Source organism: Zingiber officinale, chromosome 8A (assembly GCF_018446385.1).
Source record: "Zingiber officinale cultivar Zhangliang chromosome 8A, Zo_v1.1, whole genome shotgun sequence".
Taxonomy (NCBI): Eukaryota; Viridiplantae; Streptophyta; class Magnoliopsida; order Zingiberales; family Zingiberaceae; genus Zingiber; species Zingiber officinale.
The window spans coordinates 80684008-80704578 of NC_056000.1; the positions used below are offsets into that span (position 1 = coordinate 80684008).

General features: G+C 35.6%; 1 pseudogene; it reads right to left on the bottom strand.

Annotated features, from left to right (window-relative positions):
• Window positions 1-764: 764 nt before the first annotated feature.
• On the bottom strand, window positions 765-16920 carry LOC122009707 (annotated as a pseudogene).
• Window positions 16921-20571: the final 3651 nt, after the last annotated feature.

The following is a 20571-nucleotide window of genomic DNA, read 5'->3' on the forward strand; positions in this document are numbered from 1 at the left end:
TCTTTGTGAATCGTGGTTAATTCGATTCCAAAGTTAAGGTCTTTTTGGTTTCAGGCTCTTGTTGTACAAAATTTAATATTAATTTGTGATTTTTGTTTTCAGTGATCGTTTATTTGAATTTATAGTAAAGTAACAAAAATGGATAAAGCTGTATTATTATTGTGGGCGGTGTCTAGAAAGAAATAAATGTTTTTTAAAAACTATTAAAAGAATTTTGTAAATTTATAAAAACCTATTATATTCAGTTTAGATTTTTTAAAATATATAAAAATGAAAAATTGTAAAATGAATATTTACATTTAAATTTATTGAACGGTAATTAACTATGAAACATTTTTCTTTTTTATTTTTAATTTTATCTTCTGAAATCTAAAAACTGAAAAAATTTCAAGTTTCTTTCGAATTCTTCATCAAACAACAAACAGGCAGTTTAATTTGCACCGCTCATAATGGATATGTTCCGATCTCCATCCCACTCAAGTTTATTGCATCTCAAGCCATGACGCTATTACACAGATCATTTGACTACATTTATGCTACCTTACCTTATCCCTACTCTTCAAAAAAGTTTAACAATTTATATGTCAATGGAAGGATTGGCGATCCAACCACATGTTGATTCGTCACAGGCTAATCCCAAGATTCCACAGGATGTTATAATTTAAGCAGTAATTACAGCATACTAAACCCTTTTTTTCCCAGTAGCCATTGGCGCATGCATATACATAATATTCTATTTCACCTGCTTTTTCTTTTTCTGGGCATAAGCTGTACATTACATGTTGATTTCCCCAATTACTCAATGGCTGTAGTTGCGCACAACCAACACCACTGCTGCATTCACGGATGAGAGTTGTTTGCTGTCTTTAAAGCTCGGCAGTCAAAAGGCAACTTGATTGCCAGTAAGGCATTTTTCCATCCTGGATGATACTTCTGTTCCTGAATAAAGTCCCAGCCGCATAAACTTTTGAAATTAGAACTAAGAACAGTGCAGCGCCCAGAGGGATGTGTGCAAACGACCATCCAATCTGAAAAGGCAAAAACATAGACAACTACAATCCTAAGTCAAATGAAGGATGACTGAATTGATTCACATGGGGAACTTCATTGATTTCTGAAGGAGCGTTAAGGCTCAATGCTGGTGTTGCATCTTCCGGTAGTCTAGACTTGTTTTTTAAGAGCTCAGTAGCTTGTGCCTCAATAGCATCAAGATCAATACTCTGATAGAACTCATCATCACAGAAAAGGTCACTGCCAACTTGGTTATGTGTAAAGTCCACGGCAGAGAGCTCTAAATGTGAAATATCTTGTTGGAAGCTTTCTGTTGGTATTGAACAAGCGTTCTGGAAAGTTAATTTCTTTTTTCTGTCTTCCAGTCTGCTTGAGGTCTCTCTCAGCATGCAACTCTGTTCACTGCGACTTGTTACCAGATTACCCTGCTTAGAACCTGCATGGCAGGTTGCAGAATGTACACCACCAGAAACATTTAAAGATTGTAGGCCATTTTGGGGAGTCTGAAGGGACATATAAATTCCCTCCGAAGAATAGCTTCGACTTTTACTAGCTATAGAGGAAACTGAGTCAACCAAACATTTAGGTACAATCTCCATGGGTGATTGGGTCAGAAGAGAACGCCTGCAAACAAGATACTTGTGTTAGAAACCATACAAGAATAAAAGGTAGTAAAAATTACTATTGATAAAACCAAAAAATCCCTATGATTGTTACAATTAGAAAGAAGGTCATGGGATATTTTGCTAACATGACACTAGCACAAGGACATCTACTGAAATTTAGAAGAACTGGTATTGCATAAAAGTTCAAAGTAGAGAGTATCTATGCAGCCAACCTCAAGTAGTTTGACTAAACGGATTTGTTGATGTTGAAATTATTAGTAAAGGAACACTGATGTGATTCTCATATGAAAGCCATATAACCAAGTATAATATATTTATGAGGCATTTAGTACCCACATTTAGCCTATTTACAAGCTAAATATATAAATAATCTCCAACCTTATATTGTGAGGTTGGAATAACAATGCAAAGTAACCCAAAACCACTAGTATCTGTCCCAGTTTATAGAAAAGGAAATGCATATTGTAAAGTTGCCATAACTTCAAGAAAGTCATGAGGAAAACAACTGGTGAAAGCCCAGGTCCCATCCAGAGCCAAGGTTTCCTAACAATCACTCTGTAGGTAGAGCACATAATTTTTGGTTTAATTTCACCAACTATATCACTTAAAAATCCACAGACTAGAACCTTAATCTTACAAATTCAGCACGAAATGGTTAATTAGTTGGCCAAACATATAACTATAATGATCTTCTCACTAAAGCTAATGTGAAAAATGTTTAACAGGAAGGAGAAGAAGCTTTGTATTAAATAGGGAAAAGGATATTTTTATTTACCTATAAAAGGTGACCATGTCACCTCCATTTTCTGCCTGAGTGTTCTCTTCAGTGGGATTTATCCTGTCATCTATGAAGCTGTCTTCATATTTTTCATTTTGTTCATCATCTACCTCATCTTCAGAAACTTGTGCATCCTCAGATACCCTGGGTCCACGAATTGAAAAGACAGTTCATTGTTACAGACCAATTATAGTGCAATAAAAAAATCTGTTACAGTGCACTAGCAGTATAGAAAAAAACAGTTATTAATTTGTAAAACGGAGCACATAAAGAGCATCAAAAATCTTACTCAGCTTCCTCTTCAATGAAGTTGCCAGGGCATCTTTTTGACTTATTTTTTCTACCTACATGCAAAATAACGAGAAATTAATGAAAATTAAATTCAAATTCAATACTTGTATGTTTATGCCTTCTGTGTACGTCAAATTGGCAAAAAGAGAAAATAAATGACAACAACAGGTGAAAGATGGAAATAATGCTTGTATACTGATAGGCCATATTACCTTTGTGACAGTTGACCAACTTTGATTTAGTCAATGTAGTAAGTCCAGTGTCCTTTGAAACAGAACAATTGTATTTGTCAGCCAAATTTTGGCAAGATAACTTCTTGATTTTGTCACCATACTTGCACAACCTTCTATACTTAGGTGCTTGAGTAACTGAGTTTGCCCCAGAGCTCATTTGCCGATCATCTGTAGAGCTGTTAGTTAATTGATTAGCCATAGGACTTTGCTCTGCTGTCAAAGGGGAAGCTGATGCTTTCCTTTTGCTGTTAATATCAGTTTCTTTGATATTGTGTGATTCTGTTTTACCTATAGGATTGGCGACATTAGTAGAATTAGAAGTGAATTCATGTGGGTCTCGTTGAAATACATTGTGAGACATTGTTGAAAATGATTCCATGTGATCCCAGACTTTCTTCTGAAGCATGTCAACTAGCTCATCTTCTGGTATCTTGCTAGCATGAAAAGAATTATCCGCTTTACATTTAGCAATAGGTGACTCGGGAACAATGCCTTCCTCAATAAAATGAGTAAGTCTAGGGCTAAGCTCCATAGGACTTGGGTTTTTGCTAGACTCGCCCACCATTAAAGAGATACATTCTTTGACACTGTCACCGGGTGTCTCAGCAACACCTCCTTCTGTAAGTTTAGCACATTGTGCATGAACTGGTGTCTGAAATACTAATTCCATTTGCTCATATTCTTCTTGTAAACCGTCATTAGGTGAACAAGGTCCTGGATTAATTTGATCAGATGAGCACTTAGTGGCATCTGCTAGTTCTAAAACATTTTTTAAACATAAAGAATCATGTAGCATTGTTGCTGTAGCTTCATTCTTTTTTGTGATAATCTCAGATGCATCATCAATATTATCTGAAACTAAGTCTTTCTTGCTTCCGCTTTCAAGAATATCTGAAATTACAGAGTGAACAAGCGGAAGGGAAGGCACATAGGGTACAGAAACGCCACCTAAAGCATTTACTGATATGAAATTTCCCCCAAAAAGGTAATTATGAGGTCTACAGATGGTGACACCATGCAAGTCTTTTCGTCGAGGAGTTTCACAACTTGGTGGTTCTACATCACAAATCCCACCATGGAGCAATTTTTGAGATGCCAATATTATCATCACTACAATCTTTAGTGGAATCTGCAAATGGAGTGAATCATCCTAGTATTTTTACAACACAATACAATTATCTATCAAAGAACCAAATCTTGTAGAAAAAATCTAACTTTTTTATGCCATGCTATGAGTAAGTTTCAAGTTATAAATATTAAAGAATCCAGATTAAAACAGTCACTGAAACAATACTAAACCATTAGCATAGACCATTGTGATAGTGCGGCTACATTAGTTTGGCTAAAGTAGCAGTTTAATCATAGACAAATCCTTGCAGAGCACAACCACACATCAATTGCTTCTTTACCTACAGCAAAACAATAGTTCCCCACTGATAAATCAATGGCATTGAATGCCACGAGGCCCACAACCACAAGTACTCTACAATATTTACTCACATTCTAAAACATATATAAGTGCAACAAAGCATCAATCAACTTCTCTTATATCCTCAGGTAAAACCAATATGAATATTATGTCAGAATGCAAATAAGCAGTAGTTTAATCTTTAGAGGATACCTTGCATAGCTTTCGGTTTAGTGAGTATACCAGGATCAGAATGATTTTTTATTGAGTCCTGAATATAGATAAAAAAAATTTACAATTTTCAGAAAATCATTCAATGAACAAGCACAAGGGAAAAAGTAGTGATACCTCAATGACCAAATCTTTCTTGGATTTGGTAAATGATAGTTCTCCCAGATTTTGCATAGTATCAATGAGCATCGCAGTTGTCTTGAATGAGTGTCTTACTGTATGTATTCTAGATGGAAAACACTGGAAGCCAGGGAAGGCAATCAGAGATGGTTTCCATGTATTAATTCCAGAAGAACCAAAATATCTAGCAATCAGAGAATTCTCTTCTTTTGATATGCTGTCCAGAAGGGGGGATGAATTTGAGGCATCTTCTTTGAATGTCTTCCCTCGGGGGATAAATTGCTGTATTGTCAATTCAACAAATTCCACCTCGGGCTTATAAATATGTGGAACCTATGGATAATAAGGATTCTTTGAACTCAATAATACATGGAAAATGTAATTTTAAGCAAATTATATCCCATCACTATTTCACATCTCACCATTCTAGGGCTAGAATGGAAGTTGAAGCTGTTAATTCCACAATTATGCATATGCTTCCTAACCGCAATTCCGCTAGACTGTTTACTCAAGTATCCCTTGAGCTCAGGTCCTTCACAAGCTAGAACTAGTGATGGCGTCAAGGGAATCATTCAAGAAAAATACATATTTGAATAAGAATGTGTAAGATTATGAAATTAGGAAAAGAAAACAAATCTTTTCCCTCGGAAGTGACATTAGGAGCTGGAGAATCAAAAGAGAAAAAGGATATCCACTCTTCCATCATGCTTTCTTCCAGTTCTTCCCATGCGCTGGATCATTCTCAATGGTGAAATATTTGCATCAAAGCATATAACAAGATCAACTTCCATAATATCTAAACCTTCTTCGCCTATTGATGTTGCAACAATTGCATTGTATCCCCCGCTTCGAAATTTCTGAGGTACATTTTTGGCAAACATTAACTAGCTATTATTATGCTTTAGAATTGTAATGGATTCTAATTGGTACCTGCCTGTAAAACTGCTTGTTGGATTTTTTGAGATTGTCCTTTTAGTGTTTTATCTGCAGTAATTAAGTGATTGCATGAACACCAAATCTAAAGGAAACAATTGAAGAACAAGCAGATTGATTCCAGACCAAGTTATTCAGTGAAGCATATAAATCTGAATTTGGGAAATAGAAAAGAAGCCAGCAGCCAATGAGTTTTATAGAATTTCAAAATTCATAAGCTAACAAAGTTTTGAATACCCTCCTCACTAAGCTTATCTCTGAGATGGAAGATGTCAGTGTTGTTAGTCTATTTAGGACATAAATTTTTAATTAGGGTTTACAGATGCCAACAAGACCAAGCAACTGGCTTCTGTACTGGAGATAATTTGAGACATCATTATTGCTTCTAGGCCTCCATTCTGAACATATTCTCTAGATAAATGTTTCTTGTTTGAGAAGCTGTCCAACAAATAGTTATGCCTCAACATATTGCAAATTATTAACTCAAGATTCTTAGCAATGCTCTGAAACTTCCAAGGCCCATTCACATGAGAACTCAATGAGAAAGGTAATAATTGCAATGGAAGGTATTTTCTCTATCAGAAATAAAATTCATAAAATCTGTCCTTTTTGTACCACCAAAATGCTAGCACTCCAATTTGGTGTGGGACTAATGTGGAACGTCCATAATAAGCTGAACAAAATACATACATGATTGATAATATTAAAATGGAACAATTTCTCAACAAACACTCTAAAGACTACGAGTACAGTATTCATCTTTGAATTACCCCAATGATTGTGGATCTCTCAAATATAGTAAAAAAAATGTTACGGACGTTGTGATCATTCACAAAGCAGAATTTGATACAAAAAAAAATGTAGTAGAATCCCCTCATCACATGAAAAAGGCAATTGATAATCAATGAGAACAAAGGGTGATAAAGATCAGAATGTTCTCTAGCAAGAAGGTTTACTTCTTCCTTCTCACTTAATCACTCAAGATAAGCATTATTTTGATAAAGAAAAAGGTGCCTACATTCAGAAAAATGTTCTCCTCGAACAAGATAGAACTGATCACATAAACACAATAGGTTACAGCACAGGACAACAAACCTGAGTTTTGACCGACAAACTCAGTAGCCCTAACAAGGTCACCAAGATTGGATAAACAGTTCATTATATCCCTGGAACATCAACAAGATCAAGCTTGTATCATTATACTTGATAGTGAAAGAACACCCAAAAGATAAATGTATGCAACCGATAAACATTATCTCAGACTAAGACATTTTGAATGCTTTTTGTAAAATTCTTCATATTACATGTCACTGGATTTGCTTAAAGATAAAAGTTGTTTTTTTTCATAAGCAAACACAATGAAATATTGTTGTATGGCAGCATGAGATAATCAATAAACTTCAAATCAATGGAAGATTTTCCTTACTTGACACTCCCTCTGAAATTTGAGAAGATGATCACTCTTGAATTTTTTGGATCATTTTTCTCTGCGTTCAGATAGAAAATTGAAATTTGATTACAAATGAATCTGGAAAAATATGAGATGAAACAAATTTAAATTGTCTCCCCTATAAGAGGAAAAAGTTGTCATTTTGCTAGACCTTGCCCAATTCTAGTGATCAGAATGTAAAAAAACAAAAACAAAAAAGATAAAAGAAAAGAAAAAAAAATCATCAAGCAGCTGCATTGTAATAAGTGTCAACTCTAGTCTGGTGCAAAGATCCCTTGAGTAATTACCCTCTATCAAACAAGCAACGAGATAAGGTTACTGGAGAAAAATTAATATATAACATATTTTCAGATGTCATGGATATCTTACCCATACAAAATCCATAGAGAATATATAGTAGAGAGGACTACACTAACATGATAGTGGACAAGGGGAATTCTTAGCAAATCAAATTAGTGTGTGAAGAAGGAAAATAACCATACAATAGCAGTCATCAAAACTTGGGCTACTAAGATACATACTGAAATGATCCATCAAAATCTCTGTCATTTTCATTAACTTTGGATTTGGTGCACCATGAGACAAGCTCCGCTGCATCAAATGCATCACTTTGGAAATGTTTTCATTTCTGGACATCATTCGACCAAATGATCTGCCAATGCCACTCAGTGGAAATTAGCAAACAAGAAATCAACAGATAAAGAATATCTATCGAACAAAAAAGAGGCAGCAAATTTAGAGGAATGGACAATTCACAACCACAGAAGAGAATGCTACAGAAACCTCTGGCTCTAATACAGTTAACAATTAAAGTTCAAAAGGATGTGGCTTTGACCTCAAATATGATTGTAACAAGACTTATGTGATGATTGGTGAGGCTCTAGTTAAGTCCCAAGTCCAACTTCAGAGTGCAGACTATAAGTATGAAATATATATTTTGAGAATAGCTTTTTTTTTTTGGTGAACTCCAGAACACTCTTCAAGAAGGGAGAGGGAGCAAAATTTCACCTTTCTCACTTTGCATTTTCATTTTAATATCCTCGTTTAGTGAGGAAAAAAAACTGAAGTAATTTGATCACGAAGCCCTCTGGTAATTGGCAAGTGAGTGTCAACTGAAAGTTCTTTTAAATTCAAGTGAATAATTAGGAGATAGAAGGATTAGGGTATATTATAGTCATAGAGTTGGTTAGACCACTTCATGCAACCAGCTCACTGTTTTTAAAAAGCCACCTATGCATACACCTTATTAGGAGTTGAATAACCTCGCATACTCTCTGAAGCACAAAACACTAATATATGAAGAAGAAAAACATAAAATAAGATGGGATAATAGAATACACAAACTTTACACAGTTTAAGGAAATTAAAAGAACAATAGTTCAAAGAGAAAGACAAACTAGATTGATTTAATCAAATTACTGACTCAAAAGTACTGCAACTTCAAAGATGAAAATGTGGCACTTAGTTAACCAAGTTAAATTATGAAAAAGAGGGATATATGCACGTACACTTGCTTCAGTTTTTCTTCAAGCATATCATAAGCTGGTTTTATACCATGGCTTGAAAGCAACTTGAGTATGTAGCAAAGTGTAATCATAACTCCAAAGCATCCTTCTACTTCTCCATATCTACTGGGAGGAAGGCTTGTTGGTGGTGCTTGACGAAATTTATCCCTTAAATTAAGTAATACACAAGGACTCAACTGGAAATAAGCAAAAACTTGTGTATTAAAGAATATAAACAAAAAAGAGACAAAATTACCAAGGGAGGAGCTGTCAAGTAATTAAATTATAAATAGCATAACACCAGAAAAAACAGGAGTAAATTTGTATTACAACTAACCATTGTTTCAAATCCCTGGAGCATATTAAATATGCCTGAGAAATAATCAGAATTCAATTCATACTAAACTGAGTCCATTGAAGATCTTACTCCTCTAATCCATGAATGATATAAAGATATGGGTGAGGTTCAGACCCTACAGGCTCTATGCTAAGTCATTCACTTCTAGTCTTCTACCTTCCTCATCATAGCTCATGGCACACAGAAATAGATTTATCTGCCATGCTTTAGCTTATTAGCATTCAGAACTACTTTCTCTTTGGTGCAAGTACTTTGAAGCAACAAGAGATCTTGATTACCTATTGGAAAGTTTCCAAGAAGAAAGTATGAGAGCTTAGGAATACGGCAATATACACATAGTTGTGGAAAGTGCCTCACATGATGTATCAATTTTTCTGTCCAAGACTGCAGTGATTTGAACTTTCATGCCATTCTGGCATAGCTTGCACTCTAGGATCATAAATTTGCAATGTTTTAAGTTATTATGCTGCTCATGGATTCAGAGGACAACGTTGTCATAGAAGTTATTCACATAAACAGAATCTAAGAGTTGTATTCAAGTAGTTACATCTCCAACAAACAATATATTGTCAGACTAAAATTGGGCTTTTAGCTCTATCCTAAAATCCAAGTAAGTACCGATTGTGTTTCAGGCTTTCAGCCACACTTTCCATCTTGATGAGTTTGACATTAAACCCATTACAACTTTGCATATCCCTTTTTAGCCCACCATTACTATTTAGACATTGACATTTTCTGAGTAAAGACGAGTCACTCCAAATTATTGAATGAAAATAATTGAAATTTACCAATTTTCATGGTGCCAGATTTTACTAACTTTCATTAAAAGAACAAGGTTTTTTCTATCAACTTTTTTTTCCCATTAACATCAAGCTAAATAGAAATAACAATTAATAAGAATCATCAAACTCCTCAGTTCCTTGGTTAAATTTAGAAGTCAAATATGCTACTATCATTTTAATATGACATCACTTAATATTTGATCCAAACTACGAAATTGAATGTGTAACAGAATAGATTGAGAAACTTTACCATTTTGAAACACGGGCACTACAATGAAAAATGGCTTCACTTATTAATAAATACACGTGAAACATGTGTTTACTTTGCAAGTTCAAGCATAAAGGTAACTACATACTTTTGAAACATCTACACTTAGCATCATCACGCCAATGGTAGAGAGCCAGGCAAAATATGGATGTATAACTTTCAATAGCAAATTATTGATTGCACTTGCATCCTCGCTCATTGGAACCTGCTTAGCCACATATGTGCATTAGCAAATGTTATTAAATTCAATATTTTAATAGCATCCCTGGCCATTTAGTGATAGATTTCATATTTAGTGGTATATAACAATTTAACAACTAAAGAAACAAGATACATAGACATGTATGTGATTTGAAAGTCTACAAAATGTAAGGTTTTATGTCAAAATGATTAGAATTTTATAAAATGCCTGTCTTTATTCCAAGAAAAGAGAGAAATTAATCCTCATAGACTGATAAACCATGTTTTACATAAATTGGTGAATTTATCCAAAACTTCAGAATGCACAACTATTTACTTAATTCAAGAAATTAATTCCTTTCTCTCTTGAGCCCAATGTCATCTGCATGCAATCTTTCTACTGACAAGTTTCTTCCATAAATAGTGCCCCACCCATTTATCGTCGCTCTTAGTGATCGTCAGAAATCTCTCTCTACATAATTGTTTATCCAAGTCAAGGTGTTATAAGTACAGGCATCTGAACAAAGTTTGTCATAAATGAAAAATATTATGTCCTTTTAGTCGTAAATGCACAAAAAAAGGAAAAACAAATTCAATACATGCCCTTTTGTTGGAGGATGCATGAGACACGTAAAAAGACAGCTTAAAGCTTCAAACAGGACATCAATGTTCATAGTAAATATGAGCTATAAGGCTTCACCAAAATGATAATATAATAATATTAGCAAAAGCAAAAGTATTGTGTACACAATATATTTACACTCAAAACTAATGAAAAAAAATAATGAACAAACAACAAACTACATAGAAATTTTGTACTTACCTTTATTAATTCAAGTTTCCTGTTATGCACATATGGGCTTACATCATGGTCACTCTCTTTACGGTATTCCATAGCAGAAATATGTAAGTTATCGATGACATTTTGGATAGTCGGCTGTTTTGCTGAGCAACAAGATTAAGATAATGGAAATACGTGCATTTTGAAGTTTTAACAATTCAATACTTACATCCAGGTGTTGCTGTCAATGCTAGAATTCTTAACTGCACAGGAACTGTCATCAACTGAATAGATGAAGATAAAAAGGTTCAGGATGCAGAAAGAATGGTTAAAGCTCAAACATGCTAGCCTTTCTTTCTCATACATCAAGAAAAAAGGATTTTATAAGAATTCAGAATAGAGATAGATATTCTAATTTCTAATAATAAATGGATTATGGATGTGTAACAAGCGATCATGAAACATTAAATTCAAATGATAACTGGAAAAAAGTTTAACACCTCACGAACTGCTACACAGTATGAATAGTTTCCCAAAGCCCGGTGAGCTTCATCAATCACCAAACAAACAAGTTGTTTCACCAAACATTTGCCTAACAAACATAAAAGATAAAAGATCAGAGATCAGAGAACACTAAATGTTGCCTGTGATAAAAGTCATAATATTGGTTGCAAAGATCTAGTAACAATTGCTAAAAGTCTATGCAAACCACAAGTAAAACAGCAATGGACACCTGAACTACAGTGCCGACAATTAATCGAGCACTCCTCAGTTAGGGTTTGAGCAAAGAAAAAATGTTTTACATCTTTAAAGTTTAAATTGATAACAGTGAATTCTGCAAATATAAAATATAGAGAAAATGAATGTGGATGAGCATTTTCAGCGAGAAACTACTCAGACAAGCCAGCCTATAAGCCTCCTTTATTAAAAAAAATAGCACCTATATCTTGCAATCATAAATTACATTACATTTGCATATGGTTCATCAAAGTTCCATACAAATTTAAACTTATCTCATTTCTTTTAAATCCTACATGATCCCAAATCAACCTTCAATGAGAGAGTTAACCCTTCCTACCTAAAGTGAAGTAAAGCAATAGCAGCAAATTGTATGGTCAATTTTTCATGAATTTTAAGAATTTCTAGCTAGTTATGCAGATTAGTACGACCATAAAAAAACAAAGGACTTAGAACAACTCCATTACAACCCTAAGCCAGCTTCAATAGCTTAATCCATCAATCTGATTAAAAAATTTATTGTCAAAATTGAATTTAATCTTAACACAATTCTCTCTTCTAGACGATGACAAGGTCAATATTTGTATCCACTGGATACCCAAATATTTTATATTGACCAATAAAGTCTAAGAAAATTGATGCTAATTTGTGAGCCACACATGTATAATTTAAATGATAGGCACAAACCTGTAGCAAGAATTAGAACTCAATGATGGATTGGCAGATAATTTTAATGCAAGAGAAAAAATTGTGCATAAGTATAGCATACCAAGCCTTATGCACGTCTAATGGCCACATAACAAATATTCTATGGCAGCATGGCACAATAACAGGTAAACTATTTGTGGCTATTTACTTATCCAGCCTGTTTATGATAATGACTATCATCACAAAAGAATCCACCAACCTGATTGAATGTCTTTTTCAAGCACTTGCGGGGTGACAAAGAATACTCTCTTGATTTTCCATAAATTTGCTCGTTTAGCAGGGTTTACCTGACCTGTCATATCAATTGTCCATTCCTGCAATCAGTTTGAGAATAATGTTCTCACAAACACATAAATTTTAAATAAAGCATAGTAACAGGATTGAAAAGATGATTACACGATAAAGGAAACTTAAAAATCAATAAATAATGATAATACCTGTGGTATCCCAACAATATTATGGCAAGCCTCAATCTGTTGCATAACAAGAGGTCGTGAAGGGGCAGTAAATACGATTTTTCCTAAAACAAATAAATAAAATAAAGATATAACAAAAATGATAAAGAAAAATATTAAAATGCAAGAAAGAAATAGAATACAAAATAACTTCATTTTTTAAGTACAAACAAATGAAAGAAAAGGAGTGAAAAAATCACATAAACCAAATGAAGTAGCTGTAGCACAACAGAATATACTAAATTCAAGGTTAGCAGTCAGCAAATCAATTGAATACATAATTCAAACAAAGGCTAACCCTCAAGGAAGAGAAATCAAACAAAAAGAGTTTAGTAGTATGAAAATCAATTAGATATCAGAATTGATGTACAGTAGTATGCTGATATTGTAAGTGCAATTAAAAGGGCAATTATTTCTATATACACAGCCAACATAAAACTACCTTCATTGTCAAAAATTACATAGGTTATCTCAAAAAACTGATTAAATATTTTATGTAAACACTATAGTGCATCAAACTGGGGAATTTTTTTATGATCAATCAGGCATGTTGTGCCACAAAAGATAGTACCTTCAGGAAACCATCTGAAGTAGTTATACATCACAACAGCAGCAATGAGAGTTTTACCAAGCCCTGTTGGCAATACTACTAATGTGTTTGAAAATAGAGCAATCCTTGTAATAGAAAGCTGGTAATCACGTAGAGGCACATTTACTGCATTAAACAACACAATTTAAGCAAAATAAAAGATAAGAATTAGTGTGATAAGAAATAATGCACCCTTTTATCTTCCCTTTTTGAAAGTGCTCAGGTAAAGCTAAATGAACTGCAAAGTGATGGTATGCAGAAATGTGGATTGTGCAATGTTCCTAGTTGAGATAGATAGAATTGCATTATTCTTATTCTAATAGAAAAAGAGAAATCACAACCATATAGATAGGAGTCCAACATAATAACTAATAACTACTTCCCATGTGGATTAGACCTATATATTCTAGCATTCATGTAATTATTAACTCAACATGAATAGATATTGATTGATGATCAACTCACTACACAAAATAGAAAAAGTACCACAAATAAAAACTTGGACCAAATAGCACACTTGACAAAGACAATGAAGACACGACACTGATGCAGCAACTGAGAATGATGATGCAATACTCTAAACTGAAGATATTTGTTCATCTTATCTTCCAAACAGTAAAATTAATTTCCTTCCTTATTCCACTCAAATTGAAGATACTACATAATATTTATTTTTCAAATATAGAAGAATTATGAAAAGTTACAGAGAAAAAGAGAGTGGGATATATCTACTCTTATGATGTAAATGAGTAAATGTAAAAGAGGCATACATACAGTTACATATTCCTTTAGAGATGAGAAGAAAAGACTAGATATAAATTTGATATTTACTCAACAACCAAGAGAATACATGAAGCGAGAGAGTGAATAAACCATCTTTTAAAATCAACACCAACATCATAGGAAAAGTAATGCAAAAAAAGTAAGAATAGGTTTCCAGCATCAACTGTTGAAGAGGAAGAGTAATAAGAGAAAAAAAAATAAAGCTTCAATAATTATACTTGGAAAGATGGAGAAGATGTAGAGAGAAGTAGAAAGAGAGATGATGTTGCCAAAAAATTTAGCAACTTCAATTTCAAGGAATAGCAGGGCGAAGTCGGGAGTACGGAGTGGGTATGATACTATGATCTTATCCCCCTGAGAAAATCCTATCCCGAGTTCATCGACAACAGAGACATATTCTCTTGGGGATATGATGCGACAATTTCTTACACACAACTCGAGTTGGCCTTGGCTTGCTTTGAGGTAAGGTTGGGCCTCTTTTGCATGCCTGTATCAAGTAAGGGGTCATCTCTCAATCAACTTATTCAAGATAGCCGAGACCTCCAGATCTAAGACCTCTGAGGTTGAGACTCCAAGGCTTGGACCTCTGTGGTTGGCCGAGACCTTTAGAGTTGGACCTCTATGGCCAAAACCTCCGAGGTTGGGACCTCTATGGTCGAGACCTCCAAGATCAGGACCTCTGTGGCAGGTTGAGACCTTGGGGACCTCTATGGTCGGGGCCTACAGGGCTGAGATCCCTAATAGCACTCGGCCCGAGCGAGTCGAGTCCTCCATGTGATTGCAACCCCCGATCTGACCGATCTCCTTCTAAGGATCGCTAAGCTGAACACTTACTCGTCCGTGACATTTTGACGTGGCGTTGCCACCATGTCCCCGAGATCAAGAGCAATGACTATTCTCATCTTAAATCATGCACATTATATCAAACAAAAATTAATGATGAAAAAAAGAACCTAGCAATGCCTTAATTTAGGACAAGGAAGAAGAGAGAAGAGGACACGATAGATCACTTATTATGCCATTTGATGGCAGAAACATTCTCAAGTAAAATAAATGCAATTCCAAGTTTCTAACATTCAAGCACTCTTATAGTCCAAGGACTTGCTACACACTTCATTTGTATGACACAATTTCAAAGGTATAATTGCTAAAATAACATTTCTCTCTCCTTTGTGTGGATGCTTATTAGATCACTACTATATTCAGCATCATCTAATAGTTTTTGGCTAGCATGTGAGCTTCTAAGCAAGAGGACTCATTCTGAACTTTCACCTTAATGAGAATTAGATGTTACAGAAAATACATGATTTTGGTATGATGCATGACTCAAGAGGTAGGGGAGCTAACCAGTGGCAGAGAGACAGTTTTTTTTTTTTTAACTGCTTTGATATGGGCAAACATATTTCCAGCCTTCTATTTCTACTTTTTATAGGTAATCAGGAAGATGACTGTCTCACAATACATAGGATAGCCAACATTGGTGAAGCAAAATTTAGAAGAAAATATTAAAAAATTAAAAGGTGGCTCTGCAATGTACATTTTCACATAAGCTGAGCTAGTCAGTCAGATGATTAAGGTACTTTTATCATTTCCTAACTGTATTTGCAAAGAAACTTCATGTGAGGTCAATTGAATGCATTTTCAAAGCATTGGCTCATGTGGAGATAATCGATCTAAGTGCTGGACTTTAGGAAAACTATAAGGCATAGTGACCTTATGAGTTTCAAACTTTACCCAAACATCTGCTTCAATAATGTATCAAATCGCTGACCATTAGTTCCATTTCACATTACAGAAGCACAAGGATCAACACCCATAAGTTAGCACCTTCATACTGTACCTCTGAGAAATTTAAATCGAACAAGTTTCAAATAGACATCCCTGAGGAAGGAGGAGTGGGAACGATGTAATATTAGGTGCAAAAAAAAATCTTATTGAAATCATCATGACAATGATAACCACATATTTTTTTAAAAAAAAAAAGTTTAGAGTGAGATAGAAGACGCGTGCAGCATTGCAAGCTCACCGGGATAAATCCAGGTTTTGGCGGCTTCAAGATCGATCTTGACAGAAATCCCTTCATCTCCGCCTACGAGATTCTGCTCCACCTCCTTCGCTTGAACACCTGACCTGTCAATCCTAGGACGCTTTGTGGCGTCAGAATCCACAATAAATCGATCGAGCGTAGACTGCCTGCCCTTGCCGCCACCGGGCCGAAAAATAGACGGAGCTGTCATCGCAACCGGGGTAGCAAAACCTTGTGCGCTCGAGATGGATACTGACGAGGAGGCGAGCTCGCAAGCATTTTCGATCTCCTGAACGGCAGCCTCCCAGTCGAATTCCTGCGGAAAAGGAACTAACCGGATTAGGGTTTGGAGTTAGGGTCGGAAAGAGGAATAGAGAGAGAGAAAGAGGAAGAGGAAGCTTGCATCGTCATCGTCATCCAGAGGAAGCGTAGACGCCGCCATTGCTCTTCCTTGCTAGGGCGAGAATCCGATCGGCTTCTGAGCAAAAGCTTATTTGCCGTCTCCTCCAATGGCGCCGAAAAAAAAAAAAGACTCCCTTATTTAAAATGGGGATAATGGAGCCCATAAAAAAATAAAATAAATATATTTTTCCAGGCAAAAACGAATCTCTAATATCTCGGGGGCTCGATTAATTCAGTTCAGGGACCTGACTCTAATAGTTCAATCACTCGATTTCTCCTCAGTTCAACATTTAACTCTTTTAGTTTGACATCCGACTTTAATAGCTCGGTCACCTAATCCCCCTCAGCTGGGTCACCCGACTTTTCCATGCGAGATTTGCATTCTATGTGGCTTGATGCATCACTGCCTCCGACAAATGCATACAACGTAATGTTACCTCCTGAAGGACATGAGCAACGTAAATGTTTATCCCAAAAACATGAGTAACGGAAGAACAACGGCAATGTAATCATCCATCTCGAAACATGTGGAAAATGTGAAAATATAGCTATAGTTGTTTAAAAGATCGCCCACTCCAGCGAGCGCAGGTACACACATACAACCATCTAGACTCCTTTACTACTCTACCATTTTTATCTTCTCTTGGCCCTTCTTGTGCTAACTTGAGCATCAGAGTGATCACGTCGAGTCCAACCTCATTATTCATTCTAACCTCTTGTTGAGTGTCCGCAGAATCTTCCTGCAGCCTCCTCATCATCGCGTCACCTACAATCTTCTCCGGGACAGTTGCTCTTCAATGACTCACCGGATCACGATCTTAAATAAGGAACAAATTGGCGTCGTCTGTGAGAACACGTGAACTGAGACGCTGAGATAGTGAAACTAGGGAGAACTGTCGAGAGTCTTAGCTCCGCAGGTGACATGGCTCGTGGGTAAGCTATTACTATGCCTCGAGAAAATTTTCAAAGGTTTGGGTTTTTCAACGACTACCACCGATGAACCTGATAGTTGAAGAAGTATCTACTGCTTCAACAAAGGTGCCTCCTATTCCCCGTCATGTGCTAGTGGATCCGACAAGTCCTCCTTTGCACAGAATCAGCAAGTGGTCATGCCCGAGTAACACTCACTCAAATTTGAAGCAGGAGAGACACTTCCATGAAATTTGAACAAAGAAAAGAGACATTAGCTCACTGAAGATAAAGATTCAAATAATATCTTTTGCAAAAATTATCCTGAAAAATGAATTTTCACGTAACTTTTGGACACCCTAGCTTGGAGAATCCACAGGATCAGCCGACCCTCATGATCACTTGGGTCGGTTCAAGAATGTTGCTATACTACATCAGTATATAGATGACGTCATATGCAGAGCTTTTCTAATGACCCTTTCCGGGTTTGCCCAACGACGATTTAACTGATTACCACCCTCTTCTATGTAAACCTTTACCGAATTTAAGGTCGTGTTTCTACACCACTTCGTCGCCAATAAGTAGTATTACAAAATACATCAACCTACTTGTTGTAAAGCATATAGCCAAGGAAACCTTGAGAGAATGCATATAACGATTCAATGAGGTTGCTCTGGATGTACCTTTGGGCAATAAGTGGTGTTCATAAGTACTTTCTCTCATGACCTACAAGAAGGAGATTTCTTCCGGTCCTTAGTAAAGAAGTCCCATATTGATAGGTAGCTCATGTCTGGACAAAAACCAATACGAGGGACACCATGGAAGGAAAAAAATTGTTAAGGTTTTTCATAACAAAATTCTATTATGATTTTTCATAACAAAATTCTGTCACAATTTTTCATAACAAAATTTTGTTACAATTTTACTGGGTTAGGGGTTTAGGCATTATTTATAGGGATAACCTATTGTATCACATGAATCATGGAATATGATTCAATTATGTAGAAAGAATTTTAATAAAGCTTCAGTGATTTTTATGGAGTAGGCACGTCGTCAAATCACGGCAACTCTTCTTCTTTCTCTTCTTCTTCTTCTTCTTCTTGCTCGTGTTTACTCTTTCTTGAGCATCTTTGTCTCATTGCTCCATGCGATCTCTTTCTTTCTTCCTCTTTTTCCGCGCTAGAGGTTGAGAGGTGTTGCCCCCTTCTTTGGGCAACAATTTGTATCAGAGCAAGGTTTTGGTAAATTTCTTTAACATGTCGGGGACGACTTTTATAAAGTTTAATATAGCCGGTGAAGTTTGACGGAACCAGAAAATTCAAATTATGGCAGAGAAGGGTCAAGGACTTGTTGGTGCAACAAGGCAGGGTGAAAACGCTAGGAGAAAGAAAATCGAAAAACATAGAGAGATCGAATTGGAAAGAAATTCCGGCGAAGGCAGTGACAACAATCGGGTTTTGTCTTACAGATGATGTGATATCATGTCATGGTTAGGAGTCATCTGTGGTAGTTTGACAAAAGCTGGAAAACCGATACATGTTAAAGTTATTGGCAAATAAGTTGTATCTTAAGCAGAATTTAGTCAAGTTGAAGATGACATAAGGAATCGATCTGAGCCAGCACATCAATATATTCAACCATATTATGAATGATCTGAAGTGGGTTGATGTGAAGATCGAAGATAAAGACAGGGCGCTGATGTTGTTAAATTCTCTATCTTTATTTCCTACATATGAGAATTTGATTACTACTTTGATGTGGAATAAGGAAACTCTTAAATTATAGGAGATCACAGATATGTTGCTAGGTTTTCACCAAAGAAAGAAAATAAGTGATGAAGTTTCTCAAGAAGAAGGACTTATGGTAAATAGAAACCAAGAGCGTGATAAGAGCAAATCTCGATATATATCTGGTAACGACAACAAGACTCATTCTAAGTCGAGAAGGAAGAAGGTGATCATGTGCTACAAATGTGAAGGCAAAGGTCATACGAAAAGAGATTGTCTAGAGATAAAAAAATATGTTGCAAAGAACAAAGGTAGTTCGGCAAAATTTGTAAACATAGTTGAAAAAGAAAAATTCAGAGAGCAGTGATGGAGATACGCTATCAGTTATGTCGAGTTCGGAGCAACTAATGGATGCATGGATTTTAGACTTTGCATGTTCATATCACATGACTCCAAACAAAGAATGGTTTGAAACTTTTAGAGCAATGGATTCTGGTTCAGTATTGATGGGAAACGATACATCATGCAGAGTTATCGACATAGGGAATGTCAGAATCAAGATATTTAATGATGTGATCATAACCTTATGTGATGTCAGATATATAATAGAACTAAGGAAGAACTTGATCTCACTAGGCACACTAGATGGTAATGATTGTAGTTACAAATCAACGAGTAAGGTGATAAAAGTCAGCAAGGGAGTTCTGACAGTAATGAAAGGACGAAAATTAGCAGGGAACTTCTATAAGTTGATAGGGACTACAGTTGTAGGTGGAGTTACCTTAGTGGAGTCTAGATCAAACAACACTGTCTTGTGGTATATATGGCTAGGGCATAAGGGTGAACGTGAGATGCTAGAACTTCACAAAAGAGATTTGTTGAAGAGTGTCAAGACGTGCAAACTTGAATTTTGCAAATTCTGTGTTATTGGGAAATAGAGCAAAGTGCAATTCAAGATGACAACAAATAAGACAAAGGGAATTTTGGACTACATACATACGGATCTCTAAGGATCAAACGGTATAACATCACGTTGAGGACACTTGTATTTTGTGAGTTTTATTAATAATTACTCATGAAAAGTTTGGGTATACTTTATACGTCACAAGTCGGAAACTTTTGCAAAGTTTAAATCGTGAAAAACTAAAGTGGAGAACCAGATTGGAAGAAAGATCAAATACCTTAGATCAGACAATGAAACTGAGTACATAAATTAGGGTGGCAATTGGTTTTTCCTAGGAATCAAAATGAGAATATGAATCATAGTATTGTGGAATGG